We start from the raw sequence: 27976 nt of genomic DNA on the forward strand, positions 1-27976 counted from the left end.
AGGCAGCATGGCCAGCACGTCACTCCGCTTCCACACCAGCAGCCCTGCTCAGCACAAGGCTCATCTGGAGGAACCACCTTTACATTTCTTAGATGCAGCATCCATTTAAAATCTCTCCCTGTTCTGCCATAGAAAAATAATAGAAGATTGGAAGTGTCCTTACTGGAGTTACCCAAGTCTGTCTTTGTTTATTGCTCCCACTGCTCCTTGGAAAAGTCAGTCTTGGCCGTGTTGAGCAGCCCAGCCCAGCATGCAAAGCGCTGAAGTCATCCGCAGCCCAAGAGCCTCTGATGCCAGCTGCAGCGCGATGGGCTCATTCAGCAAGAGCTGCTGACCTCCTCTGCATCCAATATCACTTCCCAGCTAGCATCTTTTTTTCATTATTTTATTTTTTCTGGAAATCAGAAGCATTTTTAAATCATGACACCCTGAATACCAAGCAACGATTTTGGGGGAAGCTTCTCAAGCAAAGTCTAGACGGAAGAGGAGAACTCTAACCCAGTCTGAAAGGATTATATTCTCACTAACCAGGCCAGCAATCATTCCTCTAAATGCATACAGATATATGGGTTCCCTAGAAAGAAGAATCACAGAATGACCGGAAGAAAAACCTCTGTTTTCTGGGGTACTAAGTATCGATTACTTTCATTTCACTTGTGGAAATGAAACACCCCTAAAAGGCAGCATCAGGTTCACTAAGTACAGATTTGATGAGCTAAGTGGAGCCTCATGTATCTGCATAGCTGAAGATGTGACTAATTTTTGGCAGAAGCACCAGAGATTTGTTATAAAAAACAAAGCACCTGCATTAGTTAATTAGCTCCTGGTACTGAAAGATCCTTCCCAGAAGGACTGCGTTCACAGTAAATTCCTTCCTGAGTCACAGCGATATATGTATCAGCAGACAATTCAATCATGACAGCAGAAACCCGATGTGCACAACTCTCAAATCTTTTCCGACATCAGCCTTCAGCAGTGAGACAGCCTTGGAAGCTGAGCTAGAAAAAGATGGATTACATTACAGAACATGGAAGATCTGCCACCCACCAATGGAAAATGATCTTTTTAAAACGAAGATGGAGGGACTTAATGAATTGATAACTGAATCTCATCACAGTACTGTTATAATGGGACATATCAAAGTTTGCCATCAGCTACACGTTACTGTCTGAGCCTTCTTCCTTTCTACTTTAATGGATAAAGTGATTTATTTTTTTTCCCCCATTGATGATGTGGTGGGGGAACCTGATACTCCAAACGGGGAGCTCATCAGCGGGGGCTGGGGGTCCCCTGGGCCGGGTGCTCTTTCAGCAAATGCAATAATAGGAAGGCAGAATGAGGCTGGCAATGAGGGGCAAAAAATTAAAAACTTTGCCTGCAAAGAGATTGGAGACAATCCAAAAGGGCAAATACGAGCATTTCCTTCACAGGTTGCATTCATTGGCCATACATTTCCAAACACATAAAAGATGTCCTGCTCCTTCTGTCCTAAGAGGCCAAAATATGATATAAACCAGCAGGATTCAGTCAAAGAAATATCAAGTCACAAAATCACTTTCTCCGATGTGGAATAACCTAACAAGGAGTTTAATTTTGGCAAATCAACATTTAAAAGTTGCCCAGAATTGCAGTTTACAACAGGGTAAAGGATGAGGATGGTGAAACTGTAGGCACAGAACACAGGTTCTTGCTAAATAAACTCATTACGTCTAACTTTGCACTACTTCTACTTAACAATATTCAGTTGCTGTTAATAACATGGTATATTGTGACAGAAGACACTCAGATCTGTGTCGTAAAAGACAACGGCAAACCGTAGCCTGAGATGTCCAAGGTGGCAGTCAGTGGCACTGCTGCCCCTAGGTCCAGCCCTCCTCCTGCCTGCGGGTCAGGGATGCCCGCTGTCCTGCTGCACACCCCATGGCCCCCAGAGGATGCAATGAGCTTCAAAGACACGTTTGCAGTCTCCCTGGGACTCACAGGTTTTTCCTCGCATTGGTTTTCTACTCTATGACCAACCCTACCCAGATGCTCAGAGTGAAAATTGGGAGGATATAGCCTTATAATTTATTTTTGGAGATTTTTAAGCTGGTATTCTTCATTTCCTTGCCTGATCTCCTGCCTTATAAAGTAGAATAAAATAAAATCTCTAAGGGCCTTCTTGGAGCTCCTGTTTCAATAGTGGAGCTACTGCTGGGAATAATTCCGACATTGTTTTGGGGGCTTTTGTTGGTTGATATGACACGTTACCAGCTTGGGATTTGAGGCTGGGGATTTTTCCCCCCTCCCCCCCATCTCAAGAGGAGGTAATATCTATTCTAAAAATAATCCTTATAGCCATAGTGGCAGGCATTTTCAAAAAGGAAGGTTCTGCAATTTTTACCAAGCACAGTCACTCTGATTTCACCTTGATGTCCCCCAAAAATGTGTCCTGCTCCTGAGCAGGAGAAACTAGACAGTGCAGAGCCAGGACCTGGTCCAGGAGGGTATTTTTGATTCAACAGAGAGAATTTAGTACCTATTCTTTTTAAACAGGAAAGATGGTGACAATATTCCTGTTTTTGTTTTGCTTCCCATTCAATGCTCCATTCTGCAAGGACTTCAGTGCATGTTTATCTCTGCAAATATCCTCAGAGATTGCAGTAGGACAAAAAAGCTGTTTGTTTATTGGGGCGGGGGAGGCACACACAGGGGTTGGGATGCAAATAATCTGCATATATATAACCTTTCTAAAATGAATTTGTTTTGTCTGAGATTTACGCTGCCATCCTTGGTAGCGGAATAACATTACAGTGTGCAAGTAGTCCAATAAATTCATTCACTTCTCCTGATGCCTGCTCGGCCACCTCCTTTTCCACTGCAAAATTACAGAGAAAGAAAACAAACAAACAAAAAAAACCCAAAAAAACCAAAAAAAAAATGAATACACAGAGGTCTCAAAATTCACAGTGTTTTGAGCTCATACCAAAGTCAGCGTGCCTGTATGTGGGAAAGTTTCCACTGACTTCATTTCCAAGAGGTGTCTGAAAGTGCTCTGGGACAGACCCTCATCCTGCTGGCACGCACAGCTCCTGCCCCAACAAGGACGTTTCGGCTGATTGGCAAAGAAAAATGTCTTCTTTTTGTCACAGTGAATAATCCAGGTACTGAGAAAACTCAATTGCTCATGGTGTTAAGAAAACAGATGTTGCAGGACTTTAACAGTGGTTCAAAGACTCTTTACACTGATGCCCAAAGCTGTTAAAAGGGCACAGGCTTATTCCCTGCATGGACTCTTCCTTTTAACTCCATACCAGGCTTTCATAGCTTCAGTGGCTATTTATGAATCATGATGTTGTTAATCAGTATTTCTTATTCACTGAAAAATAGGATCAGCAAATTTAGCAAATTGTGAAAGTCATTTAAGACCATTGTCTTACATCTGAAAAGAGCCAGTTTTGATAGATGAACTTTCTGCCTTCCTGCTCACCCTCTCTCTGCTTAATCAACTGCTTCCCTCTCATGGAAAAAAAAAATCCTTTCATCATAGAGTCACAGAATGGTTTGGGTTGGAGGGGACCTTAAAGCCCACCCCGTCCCACCCCGTGCCCCGGGCAGGGCCCCCTCCCCCCAGCCCAGGCTGCTCCCAGCCCCATCCAGCCTGGCCTTGAGCACTGCCAGGGATGGGGCACCCACAGCTGCTCTGGGCAGCCTGGGCCAGCGCCTCGCCGCCCTCACGGGGAACAATTTCTGCCTCACAGCTCATCTGCATCTCCCCTCTCTCAGCTTAAGGCCATTCCCCCTTGGCCTGTCACCACGTGCCCACGTACAAAGCCCCTCTCCAGCTTTCTCATCAGCCCTTTTAAGTTGCCCTTCAGCTTCACATTCCACACCAGCCCCTCCTTGTTGGTGACAACAAGGTCCAGCATAGCACCCCTCCTCATGGGCTCCTCTATCACTATCCTGTATCACATAGAAGGCAACACCCCCTCCTCATCTCCCCTGCTTGTCCTTCATAAAAACCTTCTACCCTTCCTTCCCAATGCTACTGTCATAAGAGCCATCCCACCACATCTCTGTGATGCCAGTCAAGGTCATAGCCCTGCAGGCCTGCACATGCCTCCAACTCCTCTTGTTTATTCCCCATGCTATGTGTGTTTGTATGGAGCATTTTGGTTGGGCCCCTGATGGAGCTGGCTTACCAGCTGGGGAGGCTGGACTACCTTTGTGCTGCTCTATAGGTGCTCTCCTGTTGACCTGTGACTCCTCTCCAGGTGCTGGGCATCTATTGCCGGCACTGGCATCAGCCTGGTAGGAGGGGGATGGACTGAGATTTCTTTCCCCTGGTAACTTCAGTGTAAAGCAGATCAGGCTGCCTTAGTCAGCTGCAGTGTCCCTCCTGATGTGATGGGTCTCTGCTCTTCATTCTGCAGAGGGCAGAAGTGGTTCTGCAAGGGCACCTCGGGCTCTGGGCGATGTCTCTTCCTCCCGCAGGTCCTTGCCGTTGTGAGCTTCCGTTCTTCTGCATTATTGGCCCCTCTCCTGGCTGTGTGTGCCGGTGGGGGATTTTTGGGTTGCTTGGCCACAGGCTGTGGGGTCCACTGCAGACTGCACTTGTCAGCAACTATTTAAATCCTTCCCAGCCTCCCAGAGGTTACACAGCCTCCTCACCACCTCCTGCAGCTCAGCCACCGGCTGCAGGAGGTTTCCACCTAGGCACACCTTCTTCAGGCAGGTCTGCTGCCTGTCCCTGCCCCAGGAGAAGGGTCCAGGTACGTCTTGCAGCCTCAGGTCTGCACTACAGCCTCCCCCTGCAGCAACTCCATCTGGGTGGAGGCATTAGCCACCGCAGACCCCCCAGCCAGAGCTGCAGCCTTGACTCTCGGACAAGTGCCCACCATTCTGCCTTAAGGGTCAGGTAGGATGAGTGCCCTTTACCTGTGTAGATGGTCACAGGATGCTACACAGCTGGGTTACGTGGACCTTAAGTCTCTCCACTCAGCCAGTGGAACGCATCTGCACTGGATTATCACCTTGGCAAGTGACTGTTGATGGGGGTTACACCACATTTAAATTAATCTCATTTATAAGCAAAACACTGTATTCTTTTCATCATGGCAAGACAACAACCCACTGTTTGGTTAGGCACTGTGCAAAGCCCAAATCCCTGACGAGAGACTGCTCACCCTAAGGATGGAACCCCAGGCCCCCCATGGCAGTGGCTTCCCTGATTTCTGGATTTCTCCCAAAGTGTTGTACATGAAATGTAGGCGTTGAAGGCTGCAGGGTGCTCAGACAGGGTTACTATTAATGGACTAGGGAAATACTGCAGCACGGAGCTCAGTGCCGCCTGCACTTAAAGTGCCTTATAGCCCAGCTACCTGATGCCAGTGTGGGCATCCTACAACCTTGGTGTGTGGAGCAAACAGGGAAAACTGACACTGGTGCTCCAGGTTAAGATTGGTTTATCTTTTCCCTTGCATCTTCTTTACGATTTTTGACATTAGACAAAGTGGGGTTTTCCTAGAAAAAAAATTTCATAACCACTTCTCTGCATAGCACTACAAAGGCCTCATAAGGTTATAATCTTCAAACATATTATTGCAAGCCTTTGATATTAAAATTAACTGCTGTAAGTAGTTAATTCCTGGGTGTTTAAGAATAAAGACCATCCCTGTGCAATGACAATTTGAGAACAGAATTGAGTTGATGTTCCTCAAGAGCTCAGGTTCAGGTGTGTCCCTGGGCTTTCTGCAACCTCTAAGGCTCAAAGAGCATTTCAGACTTATTTACCGGGGCAGAGAGAGGGGAGAGTTTGTACAAACTTTGATTGATTTGCATTTCTTCAATTATTTATTTCTTTTTTTGGAATTAGAGAAATACTAGTCCCTGGTAACTTGTTATAGAGCATTTGGGCATCTCATACCTCTGGATCTAAGAGATACGGATAGGAAGAGCCTGATCTGGATGGAGACGTGTGCTATCAACAGGTGCAGTAGGCTTTCCGGACTGGAAATCAGAAACTAGACATGCACCACTCCTGTTGAGCAGACACAAAGTAAATCAGTTTGGTTACCTACAACTTTGTGCTGCTCCTTGGTCACCATTAAATCCTAAGCTGTAAAATGAAGTTCATCCAATCGAATTTCTTGAACCCTTCTGAAGAAAATAGAGAGTGAACGTATCAGACCCTGTTGGTTTTGCCATGATGCTTATTACTTTACGCTGTCCCCACAAATCTCTCATAATACTTGGCACTTAAAAAATAGGTTAGGAACACTCAGTGATTAATCCTCCCAAAGACCCCAGGAGATCCATAAACAGATATTAGCCTCCCTGTCTACAGAAAGTGAGATGGAGATAGTGAGGATTAGACAATAAGCTGACCCTGTGGCCAAACCGATGCCCTGCTTTATTTGCTAATCCCTTATCATCTGTACTCTGCTAAGATCCAGGTTGATGACAATATTTTAAGCCTTATTTTCAAAGGCAAGGACAGAGCTGCAGAACAATTGCTATCACTGGAGCAGGCATTAACTTCTCCTCCCAACAGCAAAACCCAGCCTGATAAATGGCTGAAAGGCAGGGTGCAGCGCCAGGAGGGCAGTGGGGGCGACTGACTTCAGCAGCACGGTCCTGAGCCCAGTGCCGGGGTTGACTCAGGCATCTCCAGGCACCTCCACACTGCAGGGTTGACATAAACACATCTTAAAGCATTCTTGGGTGATATCAATCAAATGCAGTGACTAAACCTGCTCTACTTAAAAGCTGAGACACAGCACTTTTCATGTACCCTGTGACTATATCCACTCCTATTGCTGCCCACTCTGGAATGAAGTAGCATATGACAACATGTCATTTTTCCACTTTCTGAGCACCACCACACTGACATTTTTGGGGAAATGGCTGTATCCTGTACACCTCTGGGCACCCAGCAAAGCCCGCACTCAGTGCAGAGTGGGATGATCATGACCCATCTCCCCAGCGAGAGGCAGGAGCTGCTGAGCTGCCTGACGGCATCTCTTCCTGGGTAGAGCAGCTTTTGGCTCTTTTCTCCTGGCAAAATCTCCATCTGGGAAATGCTGGAGGCCCGTGTCTCTCGGCAAAGTCCGGGATGGTCTGCTTGCAGACTTGTCACCTGCCTCTGTCAGAGCCTTTCCCCTTGCACCCCGACTCTGCGCTGGCCCCAGTGGAAGATGGCTCTGCTTTCCCAGCTCCCACTGAGCCCTGAATTTGGCAAAAGGATCTAACGAGGAGTAGTCTGCACGCATCCACTATTTCCACGCGTGGGTTTTTGTTCTCCCTGTGAGACCACAGGTACACTCATTGCTGCTTCTGAAGACCTACCGTACAGGCCATTGTGAACCCGCTGCTGCTGAAGCAAGATCCCAGCTGCCGTTTCCTATGTCAAACACCCAAGCCTCCTTATAAATACATACATATTTACACAGTGCAAGCGCACAACCACACCAGTATCTCCCGAAACTGGCAAAATCTAATCTGCTCCCCAGTCATGACAAGCCAACTGCCGGGTTTCAGTCTACAGTGTTTTCTATACGGCCAACCGTATGCCTGTAATAATGGTGGTTTACAAGAGACACACCAAGAATTACTGAACCAAAGCTTTGTGCAAATGTAAATGCTGTGATATTATACACAAAGCGCATATTTTTCTTTCTTAGATTATAACGTTTGGCACAGCTGCACATAACATGCCATATAAACTCCAGCGTACGTTAAGTTAATTCGCATAGCACTTTCTTCGGGATAAACCCCAGAAGATGAGATAAATTATATGATTCCCATGTGCAAGATCTAAACCAAATTCTTTTGATTAATCATAAGCCATTAATGGTAATGGTAATGAGTATGCCACTAAGCATACTATAAAATATGTAAAGCCTGGATGGCTCTCAATAGATCTTGGCAAGTGCCTCATTTAACCTTCACAGATCATGAAAAACTGTTCGAACTTCTTCGTTTTAGACATGAAAACTATTGATTGTTTACAGCATTGCATGACCTTTTCTGACAAGTGGGAAAAATTATGAGATATTAGGTTGTAATTCAATCATGCAATATGCTCTAAATTATGTTGAGTTTCAAAATGCCGATGTTGTTTCTGCACATTTATTTTAGCTTTGAGTCTCATCTAAGTCTTTGGAGAAGAAATGTATGAAACTATTTCAAACTGCAGTTTTCCTTGAATGGCCCTGAGTGCAGATAAACTGTTAATATCTGTAAGGCATCAGATATGAAAGGTTAATCTTAACTATAACAAATAGTAAGTAATTTTAAAAACATCAACTAAATAAGACTTAACATTTATACATGAAACAGATTGTGTTGAACGAAGATCCTATTTTAAAAAACCTGTGCAAAGACATACCCAGACTCAAACCACTGGTGATGTCCAGCCACTATGATGTCTAGCTAACATAAAGTCTTCTTCGTCTAACAGCACCTGTAACAGTCTGCTTTGATCCGTTATCCTGAACCTGAGCCTCAAACTACATCTTTCCTTCACTGCTGATCAGACAGCACACAGGGCTTCAGGAGTTAAAAGTATAATGTGCCAGCAATTTTTTCTCTCCTATGGGATCTCATTTATCTTCCATCTGATCATATTTTCACTGTTTATTTCACTTCAAAGTCTCCTACCCTTTCATCATCAGAACTACGCCTCCAATGACAGGGAATTATCATATCTTATTATAGACCTGTAATTACGAGTGATAAGTGACCACTGAAATGGATCTTTGGGAGCACAATGTTAAAGAAACATCCAGAAACTGGATTGTGTCAGAAAAATGTTTTGTTATATGCTCTTTCAGTGGTGGATGACTCTGCAGTTCCTATACATGACAGAGATGCTGCTGATGGTTATCTATGATTTTTCTGAAAGACAGACCATTTCCCCTATATAAGTAGAATACTTTTACTAGAAGTGTGTGACACCTCTGCCAACGCTAGCAGATGTAAGAGAGAAAAGCCACATGAAAAGGTCCTACATCCCCTGGTTGCTTTGGTCTCATACAGGTCAGTAAATTTTGCAGAACTCCAGCTCACCCCAGCCTCCCCCAGCAGGCATCCCACCAGAGATCACTTCCCATATATAAATTCACGTTTCATATATTTTGCAGACTGCTCAGCCCATTTATGACTTACGCATTTGTAGCTAAAAAGATTTAAAAATTTACAACATGTAAAAAGTTTGTAATATGGCCATTTTAGTGAAGGGAACCCATCTTACCTTGAAGGTCTGCAGGAAGGAGGCATGTTTGTCAGACCTTTTGCTCTCCATCTGGGACTTTTTCTAAACCAATACCTATTGATTCAAACTTTGTCTTTCCATAAGTGACTCTAACGCTCAAACTGAAACAGCAATTATAAAATACAGTGGAACATAAATACTAGTAAAAGTTGGGACCTGAGGCATTCAAGTGACTCAGCAGAGCAGCAGTCTTCCACAAGCAGTGATGAGCAGCGTGCATTTTCTTGGCTGTTTTGAATTAGCAATGTTCTCATCCATATACAGGGCTGTTCATGTGGTAGCTCTGCAGTATATACCTAAGAACAGGACTGGAACCGTCTTTCTGTGAGGGACAGTAAAGCTTTTGGCCTGCTGTAAAACAATGATGGCTTTGGTCTGTAAAAAAACCTGAATATAGACAGGTTCTTTAGAGCTGATAGTTTAGCAGTAACTGTCCCTGTCATTCTTACCCATTTCAGGCACTGAGATTCCTGAACATCCTGCTGCATAATTCGGGGCTGATTTATAGAAAGAAGGACAAAACATTACCAGTCTCAGCAGAAACATACTTCCACTTGAACTGGAAAGTTCAAATTTGCTGGAAGGAGGTCATTCGAGTTTGTATTACTGTGCTCCTTGCCCTCAGATTCAGCCTGCTCTTTCAAGAGGGCAGGTCTTTGAGGGATATCACTGTGTAAAATATTGAAGAGACCTCAAGCCACTGTGAGGAGCACAGACTTAATAGGAAGAACCAGCCATGCCTCTGCATTGCTCAAACCACTGTACCAGGTCCTCTGAGGAACTAGAACGAGCATAGTTTTTAAAAAGGAGCTATGTAAGTTAATTTTACCTAAAAAACAACAACCGGGCACAAGTTTCAAGGTAAGTTCTGTATAGAGAGATTTCTGACAAGGACTACAAGGACTATTGGGTAAGTCACAGAGTTACTGGTGAGCTAATTTAGGGATGTCTTACCTTCAGAAACTTCATGCTGAGAAAGGAAGCAGCTAAACCACATGACTAATCACTTTTTTTTTTTTTCTCCTGAAAACTTGGGCAAAAGACTTGGAAATGTGTATCAACAAAGCAGCCCAAAAGATCGTGGGACTTAGATTGGTGATTGATTTCACATGATTTAACTGTTTCCTTATAAAGACAAGGCAATCATTTGGAAAGGCACCAGCCTTGCATAGCTTTGGTCCATGGCATAAGAGGATGTTATCAGGATGCTGCCTAAAGTAGATTACAGTCCAGTACTGGGAAAGCGTTAGAGCTGGTGCAGGAAGTGTTTCACCCAGGACCGCCAATTAAGGCACAGGGTAATTGGCTCTACAATGGCAGCAAGTTCCCTTTGCTTTCTTCATCTGCTCTGAACACAAAAGCGCATAAAATATTCCAGTACAATTTGAGGCAACACATCTTGTTGAATTTCAGACAAGTGAGTTCAGTTTCAGTGAAAACACAAATAATACAACTCACTAAGCTGAAATACTTATGGGAGGGGTAGGCAGAGGGATCATTTACAGCTGCCTAGGGTAATTACTCCATAGGTATTCAATTCTGGTGTTTCTAAAGACATATACATCTGTCAGCTTCTCCTGAAGGCAAAAAGAAAATAAAAATGCTGAGGCAGAGACATCCCTAAGATAATAAAAAATAAGTTTATAGGCAGAAGTTATCATTTCTGCATCATATTTTGATTTTCAGCAACCCAAGTCTAAATATACGCTCAGAAGCACCAAGAAGGGATGCAATGCAACATTGCCTGTGTAAAACTCTTAGATCTACTCAAACCATTTTATTTTATTTTTTTCTGCAGTGGGGGAGGGTATGCTTACATCTGATTGCTTTAAAACAAAGAAATCAAACCCTTGAACTATCGATCCACCGATCCACTGTCATGTTAAAGGTCATCATATTTACCACCAGGGATGCACAACCAAGCAATCAATTTCCTAATTAACAAAAGGTGCATTGTATTTCTGCCACCAGATTCAGGTAGTTTAAGAAGCTAATCACAGCTCAATTAAAAGTTACTGCTCTCAATTGGAAGCAATTGGGTGAATGTATCTAACCCATTTAAAAATAAAGGCAAGCCATACCATTTGAACAACCACTAAAAAGCAGTGATGGGTGTGTAAACCCATAAACAGCATATGGGACCATCAGAAAGACACTGCCCATGATTAATAACATCTTTGAAGGCTACAAGTGGGGTTTCCTGTGCAATCTGAGTCATTTAACTGTAAAAGATGGGTAATAGGTAGACACAGACTGCAGAGGACACCAGGACTGTGATGAGACTAAATCATCAGTACTTTGAGTCAGACTGGACCTGATTGCCTCTGAACTTCAAGCCAGGCCCACTCCAGCCTGGCCATCTCCAACTCTTATATTAAAACCGTGGATGTGAATTAATAAAGAGCAGAAATCAGGGAGACAGAGGCACAAGAAAGGAAACAGAGAATCAATATTATTCCTACTAAAGGCAAAAGGTACTTTTGTAATTTTGTAATTAGTGCTTGGCACTAAATGTGAAAAAAATAGAGGAAATGAAATAAGACAGTTGGAAAAGACAGAAAAGATCTGAGAAAACAAGAAATTATGTGAAAAAACAGAAATGGGAAAGAAAAGCAGCAAGTCCTTGCTCACCCTGGCAACTTGGGTCTGGCTTTGCCTTTGGAAGACATAAGAGGTACAGGAGAATTTTATTTTCTAACAAGAACTTACATTGCCAGATCCCAATTCTGCCATGTGGTCCATACTGGTATTTCAGAGTGGGAGTACAACGCCTTTGGGCTTTGGTTGAGGGATACAACCTCATCTTCTGCTTTTCATGCTGCCAGTAAACCATAAAAAAAAAAATAATTTCTGTCAGTGCAGTTGATATTTTCACCTCTGTACGGCAGTCCCCTTTATTGTTCCACATTCATCCCACAGCAAGCACTGAAGAAAACTCCTGGAAACATGAACAGAAATGAGGAGAAGAGACTTCTTTCAAGTCTGTGTTCTGCAGCAGCTGATGGGACGCTGTCTCATGGAACCACCAAAAATGAAGACTTTCACAGCATGAGGGAAAAACAAGCTCGGAGGATGATGCAGTTGACAGGCCAGCTCCCAGCTACTTATTCCCCTGTGACTCTCCTTCCACTGGTTATTATCTGCAGCCAGTGGCTTTTGTGCCAGCTCTGAACCAAAACCAGTGATGGGGGAGCCTGAGGATCAGAGCAAGGCACAGCCAAAACAGCAGAGATTGGTTCCCCACCAGCATTTGCCAAGGAGGGGGCTCTGGGCAAAGCCAGAACAACAAGGGGCAAAGCACAAACTGGACTGGAGCATAAAAATGCACATGACAACAAAAATTCCTTCCTTTATTTAAAAACATTAACTTCAACGCCATCCACTGACAAACATGGAACTAACACTCACTCCATGTGCCTTGCTTTACAGACTCACTGTTTTCTTAAATATACCTACTGCACTTACATCGTCCTGCAAACAGACAGGTCTTACAGAAATGCTCGAAAGTGAAAGGTATTTTACCATACTAAATAGATATTTTCTGCTGACAGTGACATCTAATTTGTATGAGTGAAACACAAAAGTAACAGCCCTATCTGAATTTCTTGCAGGCAAAAAGTTTGATGGATACTTTTGACATAAATGGCTTCAATATTTTTAAAACATTACAGAATACAAGGGCAAGTATTTGAAGCTTAGAATGCATTGTATGGTAAATTCAGAAATAGTTGGAAAAAAAGAAAAATCATTACAAATTACTGTCTACCTAGGGGTATTTTTTCTAAGGCTTAAAAACAAAACCAAAAGTTGTTATAAAAGCTATAAAAGTTTTAATAGCATCTAATAATATATAATTTAAAATAAAATGGCAAAAATAGTTTTAAATATTCTGTGCTTTGATTCTTATATTGGAAATGAAAAAATATTCATCTATTACTTTCTGCTAGGTAGAAAAATGATAGCAGTGTGATGCATTGCACAAGTCCCGCTGAGGATTACTACCCTGGGTTTGGAGCAACTGGAATATTTGCCAAGCCCATGGCAACCTGCACTACCTTTTGTTATGCAGAGGTATCGATCTGCATTTATCCAACGGTGGGCCAGGAAGAATGATTTCAGTGTCCAAAGGTACCTATTTTAGCTGTCTCTCAAATTCAGTATCGATAAATTGCAGCTGTTGACCTTGGCAACTTGGGAAATTCAGGCGCTAACCACCGCTTCCTCACGCTGGGAAGGTTCTGGTGACTGTGACCTGCAGGCACAGTGAGAGACCACAAAACAAAAGTTGCATGCTGCAGAGCAGGTATGCTGCTGCTTTGGTCATTTCTTTTCATGATAACTGCTAAACACCTCCTAAATAACATAGAATATAGAGCAGTTTAGTTTTAGCCAAAAGACTGAAATGACCAATTCTCTAGAAAAGGAAACATAATCCTGGCAGATAAAAAAATCTCAAAGATTTTTTCCCCCACACAGAAGAGACTATCTATGTTCCCCAAATCATTCCTCCATACCTTAACTGAAACATCCTTTTCAAAGAGAAAACAATTCAAAGCGGGGAACAGCTGCAGATAACTAACTTTAAAAAAGCTGAAGACAGACATCCAGTATATGTCAAGAAAATGGAAAGTAATGAATTTCTAACAGGCTTCTGAAAAAAACACTTTAACACACTTTTTATATAATAAGTATTATGGTGATAATACACACATATATATCTATTTAGGTATATATAAATAAAGCTTATGAAGTCTTTTCCATATGAGTAGTTTGCATAACGTTTGATGAATTTTACAGATTGTACAAGCTACATATCGAGATCATCTTCCTCAGTACATCTTTTACAGTTTTTCCTACTGTAAAATGGAGCATTTCATAGCACAGAAGAAAACCGGTCCCTCTTTCCCAAGATAAAACTTCTGTTATGCATCTCATCACCATGGAAGACTGAGGTAAGTGCAATGACACCATTGGGAACTTCTGACAAGGCTCCCTGCCTTTGGAGAAAGTGCCTTTGCACCTCCAGAGCCTGTGAACGGTTTGCTCCTCACAGCTTGGTCTCAGTTACTAAAAACGTGCTTTCAGGAGTGTTTTCTCTTCTAAGCTCATTTTTTGAAGATTAAATACTCGTGGCTCAATGCCCTAAGCTATGGCTTAGACATGACTTAAGGAGTAGCTTTATGGTGCAGCTGAGCCAGTCCAACCACAGGCCATGGGCACTGGCGCTTGCCTCATCCCACTGACACCTGCTTCAGAAAAAATTGCCCTCCAAAACCAGCAGGCATGTTTTTGCCAGTTTAGCTCCTTGAATTAGATTCTTGGGTCATCAGACGAATTGTGGCATTGTTGCAAGGCAAGAAACGGATGGTGCAGTTGTCAACAGAGGAGGACTCTCCCATTTGGGTACAACTAAGATCTGGAGACCCTTAAATACACCAAGAAATTGAATTCTTGCAAGTCTTCCTTCCAAAGAAAACCAACTCTCAAAAAAAGAAACCAATGCTCTTCTTGCTCCCATTTCCACAATGCTCCTGACATAACTTGCTGCTAAGTGACTAAAGACATCAGCTACTCCACTGGCAGAGCAGAATAAATCTCAAGGTAGGGAATTAAATAGGATTGCCTAGTCTTAGTGTCAGAGAAGCTTTGTCATTACAAGGATTTCCAGCTCAGTTCTGTGACAACGGACTCTCTGAACCTTTTCACTAAGAAATCATAATGCAAATTTTATACCTGGCATGAGTCTACAGTTGTGAGAAAGTATACTTTTCCAGACAACTATAGTGACATCTTAGGCAACAGAAAATAAAAACCCTACAAATAAATAACATCCTTTCATAGCTGCAGTGCAACCCCACAGTGTAGGATTAGTGCATCTTTATTTAGGGTCTATTCCAAAATATTCTGAAGCCAACAGGAATTTTGCATTAACTTTAGAAGGCTCTATCTAGCTTTCTGGAACAAAGCAAGAAAATGCAAATCGAATAAATATTTAGAATTTAAATGTACTTAAGTGAAATGCAGAAAGCAAACTCAGAGCCTCGGTCTCCCAGGTCCCCCTGCACAGCATTTATTTTAACTTCTAATGTTGTGTCATTATGTTTAATGAACAGGAATCATACTTAGCACAGATACTACAGCAAAGATTCACCAACAGAACTACTTGGGAAGGAGAAAATCATTCAGCTTATATTGTTTTAATATTGCATTAGCATTCCTAACAGAATCTCCCTCATGTGGAAAATAAAAATAGCCTCAATTCAACACAAATTATGCACAAAAATGTTCCCCAAAGCAGTTTCAGCTGAGATTTAGAATTTCTCTGACTCTAGACCCTTGATATTCAGCAATCTTTGCTTTGAAAATATAACCATACCTACTTTTTAAAATCTATTTTATTATGACAGACTTTGATGGCACCAAATTCTTTGGGTTTACACCTGAACAAGCCAGCAAAATTATACACCTAAATGGCGTTTTGAGTAACTGTGCTTAACCTTACTAAGGAGATCAAAGCGATATCCAGGGTCACACGCTTCACCCTCATTAGGAAAATGATTTCACAGGGCTGTTGTTTGGTCATTATTGCAAAGCAGGGCTCGGGAGGAAAGGGAAGAGAGTCTTCCAGGGGGAACACTTGCACAGAGCAGCCAAGGCACCAACTTTGCTTTGAAGATGGCTCAACAGAGCAACCTTTAGTGAACGGTGACAGTTCTGCTTTACAAGAAACCCAGCTCAGCACCCTCACAGGCAGCAGCTCTGCCAGAGCCCGCAAATAAAACTGGTTCAATAACCAGAAGACAAAAGTGAATGTTAATTACTAATTAGTAGAGCTTCAGGCAATTATGTAACTATCAATGGAAAGCTCAGACAGACACATGACAAAATCAGGCAGAGAGGGAGACAGAATGACAGGATGCGGGGCCAAACGTGACAAAAATATTGTTTCAGTCTCCAAGGAAATTACACCTTTCATGTCCATTTACATTTGATGTAACAGGAAAGTACAATAAAGAAGAATAATGATTCAGTCCCACTAAAGGAACTCAATGTGACGTGCCTTCTGCTTCTAGGCATCCGTTCCACAATTATTTTAAATCTCTGGCGTCTGTGTGGCACAGATGAAGTATGTGAACATCAAAAATTAATGTGTTGAAACCCATGAACCTATCTGCTTTCTTTCAATTCACTTCTGCACTTCAAACCTTGGTCGAAGCGTAGGCTTTGCAGCCCATCCACCTAAGCTCCAGACCCTGCTTCTCCTGGCAATCCCCAGTTGGATTCACCCTGCCTCTTCCCCACAGCATTAGTTCAGAATTGGTCACAGCTGGCCCGAGCCTATTGCTAGGACTTTTCTATGTAAATCCTGCAGGAATCTGGCTTGTTCTTTCCAGCAACTCCTATGTCAGCCTATGGCATAAATGAAGCCAAGCAAGAACATCTCATGAAGAGAAGAGCTCTCGTCGATGTCCGTTGTACCACCCTCGCAGCACAGCAATGCCTGTGAGGTTACCCAAGGGCAGATTCCTGCCCAGGCTGTGCATGGGTGAAAGCATTTACTTGAAGCATCAATAAAATTATGCACCTTCTTGATGTGCAAAGATATTTTATGTGTTATCCTAAATATTTTAAGCACCCTACGTATTTTAAAGGTAATCACATCAAAAAGTTGCGATAAATTACCGCAAACTTAAATTTTTTTCTGCACCAAGAAGTTTGTAAATCCTATGCTCAGTGTGAATCAGATTTTCAAGGACATTTAAGGACAGTTTGAAGGCACAGTCCATACATGTGCATGTCTCGATGGGTGCATCCATTAGTGGTTTACAAAAACAGACGTTAGAACTTGCCCATCCAAAATGGATTAGCACATAACTTTTGCATACAAACCAGGCTTCATGTGCATTTTTTGTGTTTACCCATAAATTCCAGGGGAAAAAAGGGTGAAATGAAAGTGTTCCCCAATTATCAGCAGATTTGTATGCTGTATGAAGTACAAAACAATCTTTGTGACTGATGTCCAAACCCAGTATCTTTGAAACACAACTTTTAGGGTAGAGCACAGCACTGGAAAATTAATGCCAGATTTCTTGATGCTGAAGGGGTGGTTTTTTTCCAGGTAAAACACTTTATGAAAGATCAGTTTAAAATTTCTCCATGTTTTTTCTCTTGGCATTCAACACCTAAAAAATATTACTAACCTAACTTTTCAAGTATTCACAGCTGCAGAGTGGAAGTAAGTGTGTTATCAGAGGTACTGCCTTTTAAACACCAGTCCCTGTGCTACCTTCCTGGCACACCTGCATTACCCTGTTACTGATAACAAGATATTGGGAAATACCTTTGCTCGGGGGGGGGGGAGGAAAAAAAAAAAAAAAAAAAGAAAAAAAGGATCTTTTTCCACTGCCTTTTAGGTGGGAGTCAGGCATAGGAAGAGTGCTAGAAGCCTCAAAACCTTGTTAATGTTGCTAACAAGGATCCAGCCATTATGAACAAGGACTGTTATTTTGGTGCCAACAGGCATTGAGGAGGATGTCTTCTGTGATTGTTTTCTGTTACCCTGCTGTTTTCCTAATAAAAAGGCAAATTAGGGAAGTAGGAATTTTGATTCCTCTTTTTGCCCAAGACAGCTTATTTTCCAGTTTGTCCAAGCTGTCACCATCTTCAGGATGTAAGTCTGTTTTCCAAGTCTCCTCTGAAAGCTCTGACAGGCAAGCTTGAGCAGTTTTTCCAGAACACTTGTCTTGGAAAATGGTACTTCTTAAACTATCACTAAAGGGTGTGTGTGTGTGTGTGTGTGTGAATGCATCTGGAGCCTCAAAATCTGGAAATCACATAAGGAACACCAAAGATCAAGTGTCTAGGCATTAGAAAATTGAAATCTGGGAAACAATGTATAATTTCAATAACAATGGCAGATTAAATATACATATATATAAAAAACAGACATTGCACACTACCTAAAAAGTATCATGTCAATTATTTAAAAGGATTAACTTTATATTCAAGATTTTTTTGACCACTGAGACAATGTTGGACATCATAAATCTCATCTTTCAACAATTTCTACACTATCCATCTGTGCCTGCAATAATCTGCACCCACAGGGGTTTTGTGTTTCATCTTTGTTTTGGCATTAAATGAAGAGAAAGCTATTACTGCTTCAATTACACCAATGTCATGAATATTAGCACAAAATAACTGTGCAATTAAGAACTTTATAAATCAAAAATTGTTTGAGAAATACAGTTTGGGGTTGTGACTTCTGTAACCTGATGAATTTAACAGATCTGTGGAAGAGTTTTAAATAAGTACACTGAAATTTTCATGGGACCAACTGTTCCCTGGTACTTTATTCCCGTAAGAGTTTAAAATAGGCACGGCAGTATGTGAACCTGCAGGCTTAACCCACATGCAAATAGATATATCATTTAGAATCGCTGGCATGGAAAATTAGTATTTACATTTTTTTGTGTGTGAATAGATGAAATATTTGTAAGTATTTTGGAGAAACTTGTCTTTTCTGTAACTCTGTTCATTTTCTTCAGATTCACCAAAAGAAAATGAGAAAAACTCCTTTCCTCCAAATTTCAGCTCAGCTATATTGTATTATATTACATACACAATATTTAGATGACATACAGTTCTGTGTATAACAGAATAGAGTTTAACCACTAACAACATTGTGTACGTGTACTTATATTGTCTATCCTCAAAATAGAAGTTACTCCAATATGATGTCACCAATGTGGCAAAGTCAAGCCCTGAAAGTCAGGAATTGCTTCAGCCTCAATCCAACCTTATGCATTTACAATATAAAGGTTTAACACATATATGCTTTATAATTTATACCATGTTTTATATACATGGTCAGAAAATGATGGTGTAATGAGAGCAAGGGGATTCTAAACCTGTTCAGTCATCACTGATGCCTCTCAATGTTCCTTCCCTCCCAAAGAATCTACACCTGAGTACACACACCTGGGGCACTGACCATCATCTCTGTAAACAAATTTAACCACAGAAAGTTTATCACAGCCCTGCCCTGCCCTGCCCTATTTAAAACAAAGTAGTTTGTTTCCTGGATTATGAAAACCTAGATCATCAGTGTCTCCAGTTGAATTAAACAACCAATATAAACCGCTGGTAACCTGACATACTTCTGCCAGCTAGGCTAGCTTATGAGTTAGTTTGAGTTAAATACGACTGCAACAAGTGGTGACATTGCTAAACTTGCATGGATTTCTAGGAAAGCAGAAAGAGACAAGGAATTCACACAACTAAATGGACCTTTTGAAAAACAAGCAATAAAATTTAAGACTCAGTTCTGTAGCCTATGAATATAGATGCTCCTTTTGTTGACATGTTGAATATACGGTAGAAGTTAAAACCAATATTGTTTCCATAGGCGCAACGTATCATTGAACAAAATGCTTCTACAGGAAGACTGCATCATAAAACTTACAGATTTGGATCAAAGCATAAATGCAAAGAATCTTAAATATCAACTTCTTTTCCTTGCCTTTTTACAACATGTGCTTAGGTTTTGTTATTCCAAAGCCAACCTCATTTGGCTCAAATGCAGGAGCTGAGACATACTAAAAAGTTATTGTAGAGTTGAATCAAAATATTTTTTAAGTTCCCTATTTCACGGCACTTTTACAATACTCTTCTGAGTGCTGTGCAGGCACAGGTTGAGATACATCAGGGAGAACATTTTTAAAGAGACGGTCTGTTCTACTAAGGGCCTTCCCCAAAGCCAGCAAAGGCAATGCAGAAGGTCCCCTCTCATTTCACAGAGGAGGTGACAGTGCTGCAGTAAGGCACCAGTGGACTCACCCCTTCTCCTCTGGCCTGAACATCTGTCTGTCACAAGTCCTTCATTCATTGCTATTAATTGGAATTAAAATTCTGTACTGCCAGCAAGACCAACACTCATTGCTTGACAAGGACCCTTCTTTTACACATTACTGAGTGTGCCTCCAGCTCTGTTAACTGCAATTCAGAAGCTGCAAACATTGCAAGAGGTCAAGAGATCAGGTTGCATCATCAGATGGCATTTTATCCCTGCTCAGCTGCTGCACCCCCTCCTCTGCCCAGAACCAAGCACAGGCAGCTCACTGCAGCGCAAAACAGAGAGGGCAGCTCTCCCGCCAGCTCCAGGAGGGAATTTGAGAGAGAGAAGGGAAGCACAATTTTACTAGGCAGTACTTGGGCTAGTCATACTCTCAGGCAGATCTGAGTACAATAATGGAGACTTTCGATCTGCCAAGCTTTACTCCTGATGTACTACATGCTGTTTTTACAGAGGGAAGGAGCAGACCACTATGCAATAACCACAGAAAGTAATAAACCAGGGGAAGTGGCAACATAGATGAGGAAAGACATAGTCCTACTTACAGAGGCAACAATTACTGTGGCCAAACGCCCAACTCTTGCTGTGAGACCCAAGTGTGAAGGATTTAAGACACCTTTGTCCCTTTGCCCTCTAGCAGGAGTCAGTCGGTACAGTTAGTGCATTTCGGAGTAGGAGAGTGCAAAGCTAACACACCAAACAATACAGAAAAAATGGGCTGAAGCACCGGAACTAACAGTCGATTGTTAATTCATTAACATTGTCAATTAATTCTTGCACCTATAATAAGTTTAATGCACTGCTGTGGCTCTCCAACACTTTTTCTATGTATAACTATAAGGAAGCCTCTCCTCTGTGCCAGAGGACTTGGCATATAAATATGTTGCCTAATTTCTCAGTGGGAAAGACCAAAGATAAAGAGGTTTGCAGGCTATAATGCACTCTTCTTGGAGAGTTCAGACACAACAGTGTGTAAGGCACTTCTTCTACCCATGCCCACAAGGGACTGCCATAAGTCCTATTTAATTCAACTACTGCATTATACAAGTTCCATCACATCATACAGAACAGCTTTAAATAGTATGGGTTCTGTTATGTTTGATGCACTTCACTATCAGTGCATGATTATTTTTTTAAATCAATGAGATATTAAATACTCCACCATTTCTTTCATCTCAGTGTGAATTTTTTTGACTTGAATTTAATTTTACGAAATAACACCTTCCTCACATCTCAATCCAACTGTTCTCAGATCCAGAATAGTTAAAACTGGTGAAATGCATAGTTTTGATTTTTTTTATTTTATGCATCACATCGCATGACACATCTTGAAAGCCAGGGCATTTCAAATATCTATGAAAATGACATAATTGCCTGCCAAAATTCACATTACTTTTTCTGCTTTCCCAAATCACTGTTTCCAAACAAATCATCATAGAATAGCCCCTCCAGAGCAAGTACTGCAAACTTATTTAAGCTAATGTACAAAGAGATTTGGAACTGTCTGACCACGGATAAGAAAAGGACCATTTAGGATGCTTTTTACACAATGGTTTATTCCCCTGAGACTCAAACTCTTCGTGTTTAAAAAGGAACTTTCCATATGAGGGGTTAAGCTATATAGTCATACACATCTATAGCATGGCAGCAAGTAAGTTGGTTGTTTTCTACCAATATTTCTAAATTCAAGTCTTAAGGTGCTAGTAAACTTCATGTTCAAAAACTTCAAACACCAAACCCACTGCATGGCAATCCCGAAGCAATAACATATTGCTAAACAAGATGGGCTGCTTGGCTCAGAAAGTGACATTTGCTCTCCCTCTAGAGTTCTACCTGCATGTGCTGTAACCTATAACTTTTAGCTAGTTGAGTTATTCTGCTAGTGCTGTTGGTTGCTGTTCTTATTCACTCAAAAAAAGCTAGTGACCTTGCAAATTAATCTTTTCACCAAATCTTATTACAATATTTTATTCAGCCTTGACCACTGGTCTAAACTCCTCTCAGATACATTATAATGCTTTAATGTAATAGCTGCAAGCAAACTACTTACAGAAGTTAGTATTTATATTGTCTCAGTATTCATTATCTTTAGAAGCATCTTCCTCTTTGCTTTTGACATTGGTATATAATCAAGAAAATTCACCCTGAACTGTCTAATAAGACTCTGCACTGCTCTAGAAAAACTAGGCAGATCAGTCTTTTGAACAAAATGGGAATAAAAGCATTTGCTTCGTGCTTATTCAAATATTTCATGTGCATGAAGAAGAAAAAAAAATCTAAGAAAAACATATCTCCGGTAATAAACATCTGCTCTTTGTGCCTAGCAGAAAATTTGGCTCCTCTCAGCTGTCAGGAAATCGGAGGTAACCTTTGAGTTCACGAAGCCAACAGCCATGCACTGCCCTGATCCTGGCACTCGCAAAATGTCAAGGATAATCTCATTTCCATTTTGATGAATAATGTACAAAACGGCAAACACTTCTGCACATGTATATACAGGAACTTGGCCATGGGAACTCAGTAGGTTGTGTGGAAATGGAGGCACAAGAAAAAGATGACTTGAGGGTCAACGAGACTGATGCCTTTCAAAGCTGCAGTTATTTTACTTTTTTTTAATGTTAGAAGACAGCGAGATGAAATAACTAATTTGAGTACATATCAATTCGATTTCCTAGTCCTTGTAGCATTATTGCCCCTCCACTGAGCGAGGGGAGAGGTGGCACTGCAGGGCAGCTCATTGGCAGAAGAGCCGTCGGTGACGCGGTGCTGTCGGCACTGGCTGTCAGTCACCAGCCCTGCAGAGCGCCAGCCCAGCACCTAGCTCTGCGGGGAGCCTTCGCTCAAGATCCCTCTCAACCTGAGACTAAGAGCAAGAATAAAATCTCTCTTACACGCTCCCTCTGTCTCAAAAGGGGCATGCATAAATAAAAAATTCAGCATGACTTCTGAAGGCCAAACATTCCTTTGCATGCAGGAACTCAAGCTGGCAGTCTTTACAAAGGCTACCGGCTAGGTCTTGTTTGGGGTTTTGCAATTATATACTGGGAAACAGAAGAAAAAGAATAAAGAAACCCATGGAGCCAAAATACCTAAGAAGAGGTATCACATCTATAATTTCTTGGTGTCTAGGTAAAATGGCGCGACAAGCCCAGAAAAACAGCCAAAGCTATGCATTCTTGTCTCTGTTTTTTCTCTGTTTGTACCTATTCTGCTCTGTCTAGTAGGAAACAGGCAGCAACAGCCCAGGGTTGGTTCTAGGTCATGTTCTGGTGCATAGGCTGAGCTTTCAAAGTTTGTTTTTTTCTAAACATTAAGAAGGCTAACATAAAAACCATATATTTTAAAATAAAGGATAATTTTAGGTGTGCCAGAAGAAAACACAAAATAAACTTCTCTTCCCTATGGAGTTTCTTGGTTTCAGTGGAGGTTACAGCTTCACAGGACCAAGCGTTCACTTGTCACAACAACGACACTGAGCTCTGTCAGAAATGCCCTTCCAGCTGTGCCCCTTGGCCAAGCAAGCCCTCCTGTCCCACCACAGACCACAACCTCATGCCCTTCAGTAACAGTGCTCGTCATTACTTCTGGCCCTGCCACTCATCCTCAGCTGCTCTTGTGCAAGCTGCCGGCTCCTGAAGGTCTCAGCATCCACCTGGGGTTTTTCTGGCTCAGGTAAACCAGGGAAATTTGACTGAATGCTTCTTACATCGGGAATGGGATGTTGAAATCATTTTGCTTAGCTGATTCTCTGAATTAGCTGACATTCAGTCAGAAGGGGCTTTGTCTTCCACAGAACATACTCATTATTATTTTTTCTGCTTTTGTTTTTTTGGTCTTACATCTCTTTCCCAATTAAACTGATGGTATAAATCAAAATAAAAGTCTTTTTACTTCAGGGAAGCAATCTGAGAGCAAAGCAGGACCGCTACGGTACACATTTACGTTAATTAAAAGTCTCTCAAATTTCTTACAGAAGTTCACAGCCAGAATGTGATGAGCCTTAAATGCACACGGATTTCTAGATGGTGAGTTAATAGGAAAGGCTTTGTCCGCACCGTCACTTAGTACACATCAGCATTTCAACACACCTTGCACGCACACAGCAGATAGCTGAAGGTACCCTGGTGCTCCGTGCTGAGGGCAAGCAGCACAGCCTCTGACATGGCTAAAGAAACGCGTGGTTTAAGGTGAGATTGGGCATGCAACACCAGCATTGGCTTTGACTAGCCAACCTGACCGCACACTCAGTGGGACCAGTGGCTCTCCCGTACCACATGCAATCTGTCAGGCAGCTGCTAACAGAGAAGTATAATTTGACTGCCTCTCCTCTACCCCGGCTGACGACTTCTCCAGGGAAGAGTGTGTTGCCGTGGCCAAGAACATAGTCTCAAGCTCTGTTAAGCTTTCTCTTAAACTCCTGCAATAGAGGTAAAGATTTCCAAGATGGCAAAGTTGTATCATGCAAGTATTGCACGGATATTGCTTAGAACTTCTGTTCATTGCCTTACATGCTTGAGATGCTTTCTGGAGGAGAATAAAATATATACATAAATGTGTGCTCAGAGGGCATGATACTGAACTTCTCCTCAGAGCCTGGGGACAGGCCAGTTCAGAGTAGCCCAGGCAGTCTCAATAGATTGCCCTGGCAATATCCTCACTCAGCCAAGGTCCATCAGGCCCAACAGTCTTTCCTCAGAGGTGGTCATTAGCACAGCAGCAGATAGGGAAAGAAGAAACAAAACCCATGTAGAAGAGTCCTTGGCTGTTAGAAACACCGTGGGTCCCAGCAATCCTGAACTGAGGTTATCGTGCTCAAAAACCACAGGTAAACACTTCTTTCATTACTCTAAGTCTTTCTTTAGGCCTCAACAGAGTTTTTTGACAATGACTTTTGCATTGTATTTTATGGGAAAAAGCACTCATATTTTATCTGGTCTGAAGCCAAATGCAAGAAATAACAGAGGCTGAATATGATGGACGATGGAACCACGGCTGCCTGTGTTCATACCACCATGTGCTCACTTCTTCCCTCTGGCTCCCAGCCAGCCCCTAATGAGCTGGTTTTTTGGAGAAGCACTCTGGTATCACATACTGGAAAGCAGCATAAAACTCTAGGATAATTAATATTTAGAATACATTCTCTTTTAAATGCATGGATGTAAGAACATGTTAGGAACAAAATCCATTGACGCTCTTTGAGTAATGCTGGAAAACACAGCCAGTTATCCAGATCACTCAGGCAGCCACTGGTAAAGTCAAGAAAAGCCCTAAATACACTGCTGCAGATAATGGCATATTCACTATGTGAATTTCTGTGTCACGGGAAAGGGACATGATCTTGTATTATCCTGCTTGAGATACTTACCGCATCTTAGCAGGACTGTACTAAGCGGAAGCACAGAACTACATTTTGTAAAGAAGGTCTTAAGTAATCCATTTACTTAAGGAGGGTAAAAAGCTCTTCATTTGTAATACAGGCATAGATTTAATGACAAAATGGATTTTCATCAGAAGTTTCTAAAGATTTCTAAAAGGCTTTGAGCATTAAAGAGAATTTGAAATAAGCTTGGAATTTTGCCTAGTGTTTTTAGCTGATTTCTTTCCCCTTCCCCTATCCCAGGCACAAGATGGTAATTAGAGCATATTACATTCCCTCCAGAAAATATATGTCATTATGTGAGAGTCTGTGAATAAGGAGTTCAACGCATCTCTACTTCATGTAACTAATCTCCTAAAAATACAGCATGTGGTAGAACAACAGAAAAGGCATTGCCAAACCAATAACATAACTAAGATTTGATTTAGCAATAACTAATATGGTCCTGCAGTGACCTTTAAAACTACCTGCCAAGAATTTTTTATAGAGAGAGAGAAAAAAAAGTGGATCCTATAAAGCCAGTAAAGAGAAACATTACATTGGCAAGTCTCTACAGCAGTAATCAAGGTAATATAGATGTTCATTTGAAGGAAGGGCAATTTGGCTTAACATTATTGAAGTCCCCCCATTTTCTAACATCCTAAAAGCTTTTCTAACTAAAAAAGGCTCTTAAACTGTCATGTGCTGGATATAAACCATCTCAGTCAGAACCACTAATCCCTCAGGAAAGAATTTCTTTGGTAAAAGGGTCTCCCAGGACTGCAGCTAAAAACTTAATAATTCAATTTTGGGGTATCTTTTTTTAATCAATTCATATCAAGAACACATAATGTTTATACCACCTGTGGAATATCTTTCTGTATTTCTGATTAATTAAAGGCTTATTCAGGTCTGAAAGGATCTAGCATTATGGCATTTCCACCAGCTTTTTTTTTTTTTTGACAGTTATTTACAATGCAGGCTTAATTATCGCATCTTGCAAACTCAGCTTTCATCCCCGAGGTTACATTATACACTTTCAAATAAACAGATTTTTTTTAATACAGGAATTTGAAACTGTGACAACAATCAAGATAATAAAATATAAATTTATCTTTCTGATCACATTCTTACCACTTGTAAACTTTCCTCAAAGCATTAGCAAACAAGGGCTCTGTTTAATCTAGGGAGCTATACTATTCCAGTTGCATAATAAAACAAAGGCGAAAGGCCTGTTTGATCCGTGGATTATATTTTGTCTGTTAAATTTGCCAGTAGCAGAAGGGCCGTGGGGCGGTGGAGGCTGAGGGGCTGCACAGGCTGCGCGGCCGGGGGCTGTACCGACCCCCCTGGGGCTCTGGCTGCCCAGCCCACCGTGCTCCCTGGGGGCTGCTCACTGCCTCAGCTGTACACAGCCCACTCCTAGGTACGGTCAATGCAAAACCACATCCTCTTTTAATGATTAAAAACCTAATCTCAGAAAGCAATTAAATGGAAAAAAATAGTCAATAATACGAGATTTCAGAAGAAGTATCGAAGTACCAAGGGAAACGTTGGTTTTACACAACAATTGGGTTTAGTTAGATTAATAATACCTTTTTCTTTTTTCTCCTAAAATAATGTATGGAGAAATTCATATCAAAACAACAAACCTCATCTTCATTTTCAATGTCTTTATGCGTCAATTTTTTTCAGAACTTTTGACTGGAATATTTTTTTAAAAAATGGGAAGAAATTTAGGTCATTCACAATGCAGATCTATAATGTTTGCTATTTTAATTTTCCACCAGCAGAATAATTAAGCATTTTCATATTTGTTAAAGCAATGTAGCATGTGAACTATCATGCTACTCTGATCAGAACATGGTCAGCTAATATATTCTTCAACAACAGATCTTCCCTAAAACAAAATGGATAGAAGACTGCATATATAAAGAAGAGAATGAAAAGATGGGTGTAAAGAGAGCATTTATGTTGATTGGCAGCTACTTTTGAAATTCCTAATACACTTGACCTGACAGAACATGCATACTGAAATAGTCTTCAGGTGGTTGAGGGAAAAAAAAACCCCAAACAACCAAAACACAATGCCAGAATTATAAGAGGAAACACTGAATATGCTACAAATACTAGTAAGTCATTCATGTGGCTTTAATGTTGAATCATTACATAGGTTTATTAAGGAACTGAGGAATATATGCATTAAATTCGATTCTCACCAACAGATGCAAAAAAAAAGCTTGCATGGAGGAAACTTCCTGGAGCGCCAGGCTCATGGCTTTTGCACAGACCCTGGGAGGAATCACATTGCACACATCCTCAGCTACACTAATCTAATGGGATTTCCCCAGGAAAAGAACACAGCATAGAACATAACAAACTTAAATTACTGACAGCACAAACAAAACCACTGACCAAGAGGTATACAAGACTTTCTGTAATATCCTCCTTCAGAAATACACTTCAAAGCAATTCCAGCTTAAATCAACGAAATGAAAGCAATTTTGACGTT

At 41.4% G+C, this 27976-nt stretch overlaps 1 long non-coding RNA gene across 2 annotated transcripts in view; it reads right to left on the bottom strand.

Moving 5' to 3' along the window:
• Positions 1–159: 159 nt before the first annotated feature.
• LOC114011775 (uncharacterized) overlaps positions 160–27976 on the bottom strand; it is a 35056-nt gene continuing 7239 nt past the window's right edge. For both annotated transcript variants that reach the window (XR_008745319.1, XR_003553838.2), the window contains 3 exons: positions 13309–13505; positions 11963–12071; positions 160–394 (listed from right to left, as the gene is read on the bottom strand). This is a non-coding gene — a long non-coding RNA (uncharacterized LOC114011775). The remainder of the gene's footprint in view (positions 395–11962; positions 12072–13308; positions 13506–27976) is intronic.

This window comes from Falco peregrinus, chromosome 1 (genome assembly GCF_023634155.1).
Source record: "Falco peregrinus isolate bFalPer1 chromosome 1, bFalPer1.pri, whole genome shotgun sequence".
NCBI classification, from domain to species: Eukaryota; Metazoa; Chordata; class Aves; order Falconiformes; family Falconidae; genus Falco; species Falco peregrinus.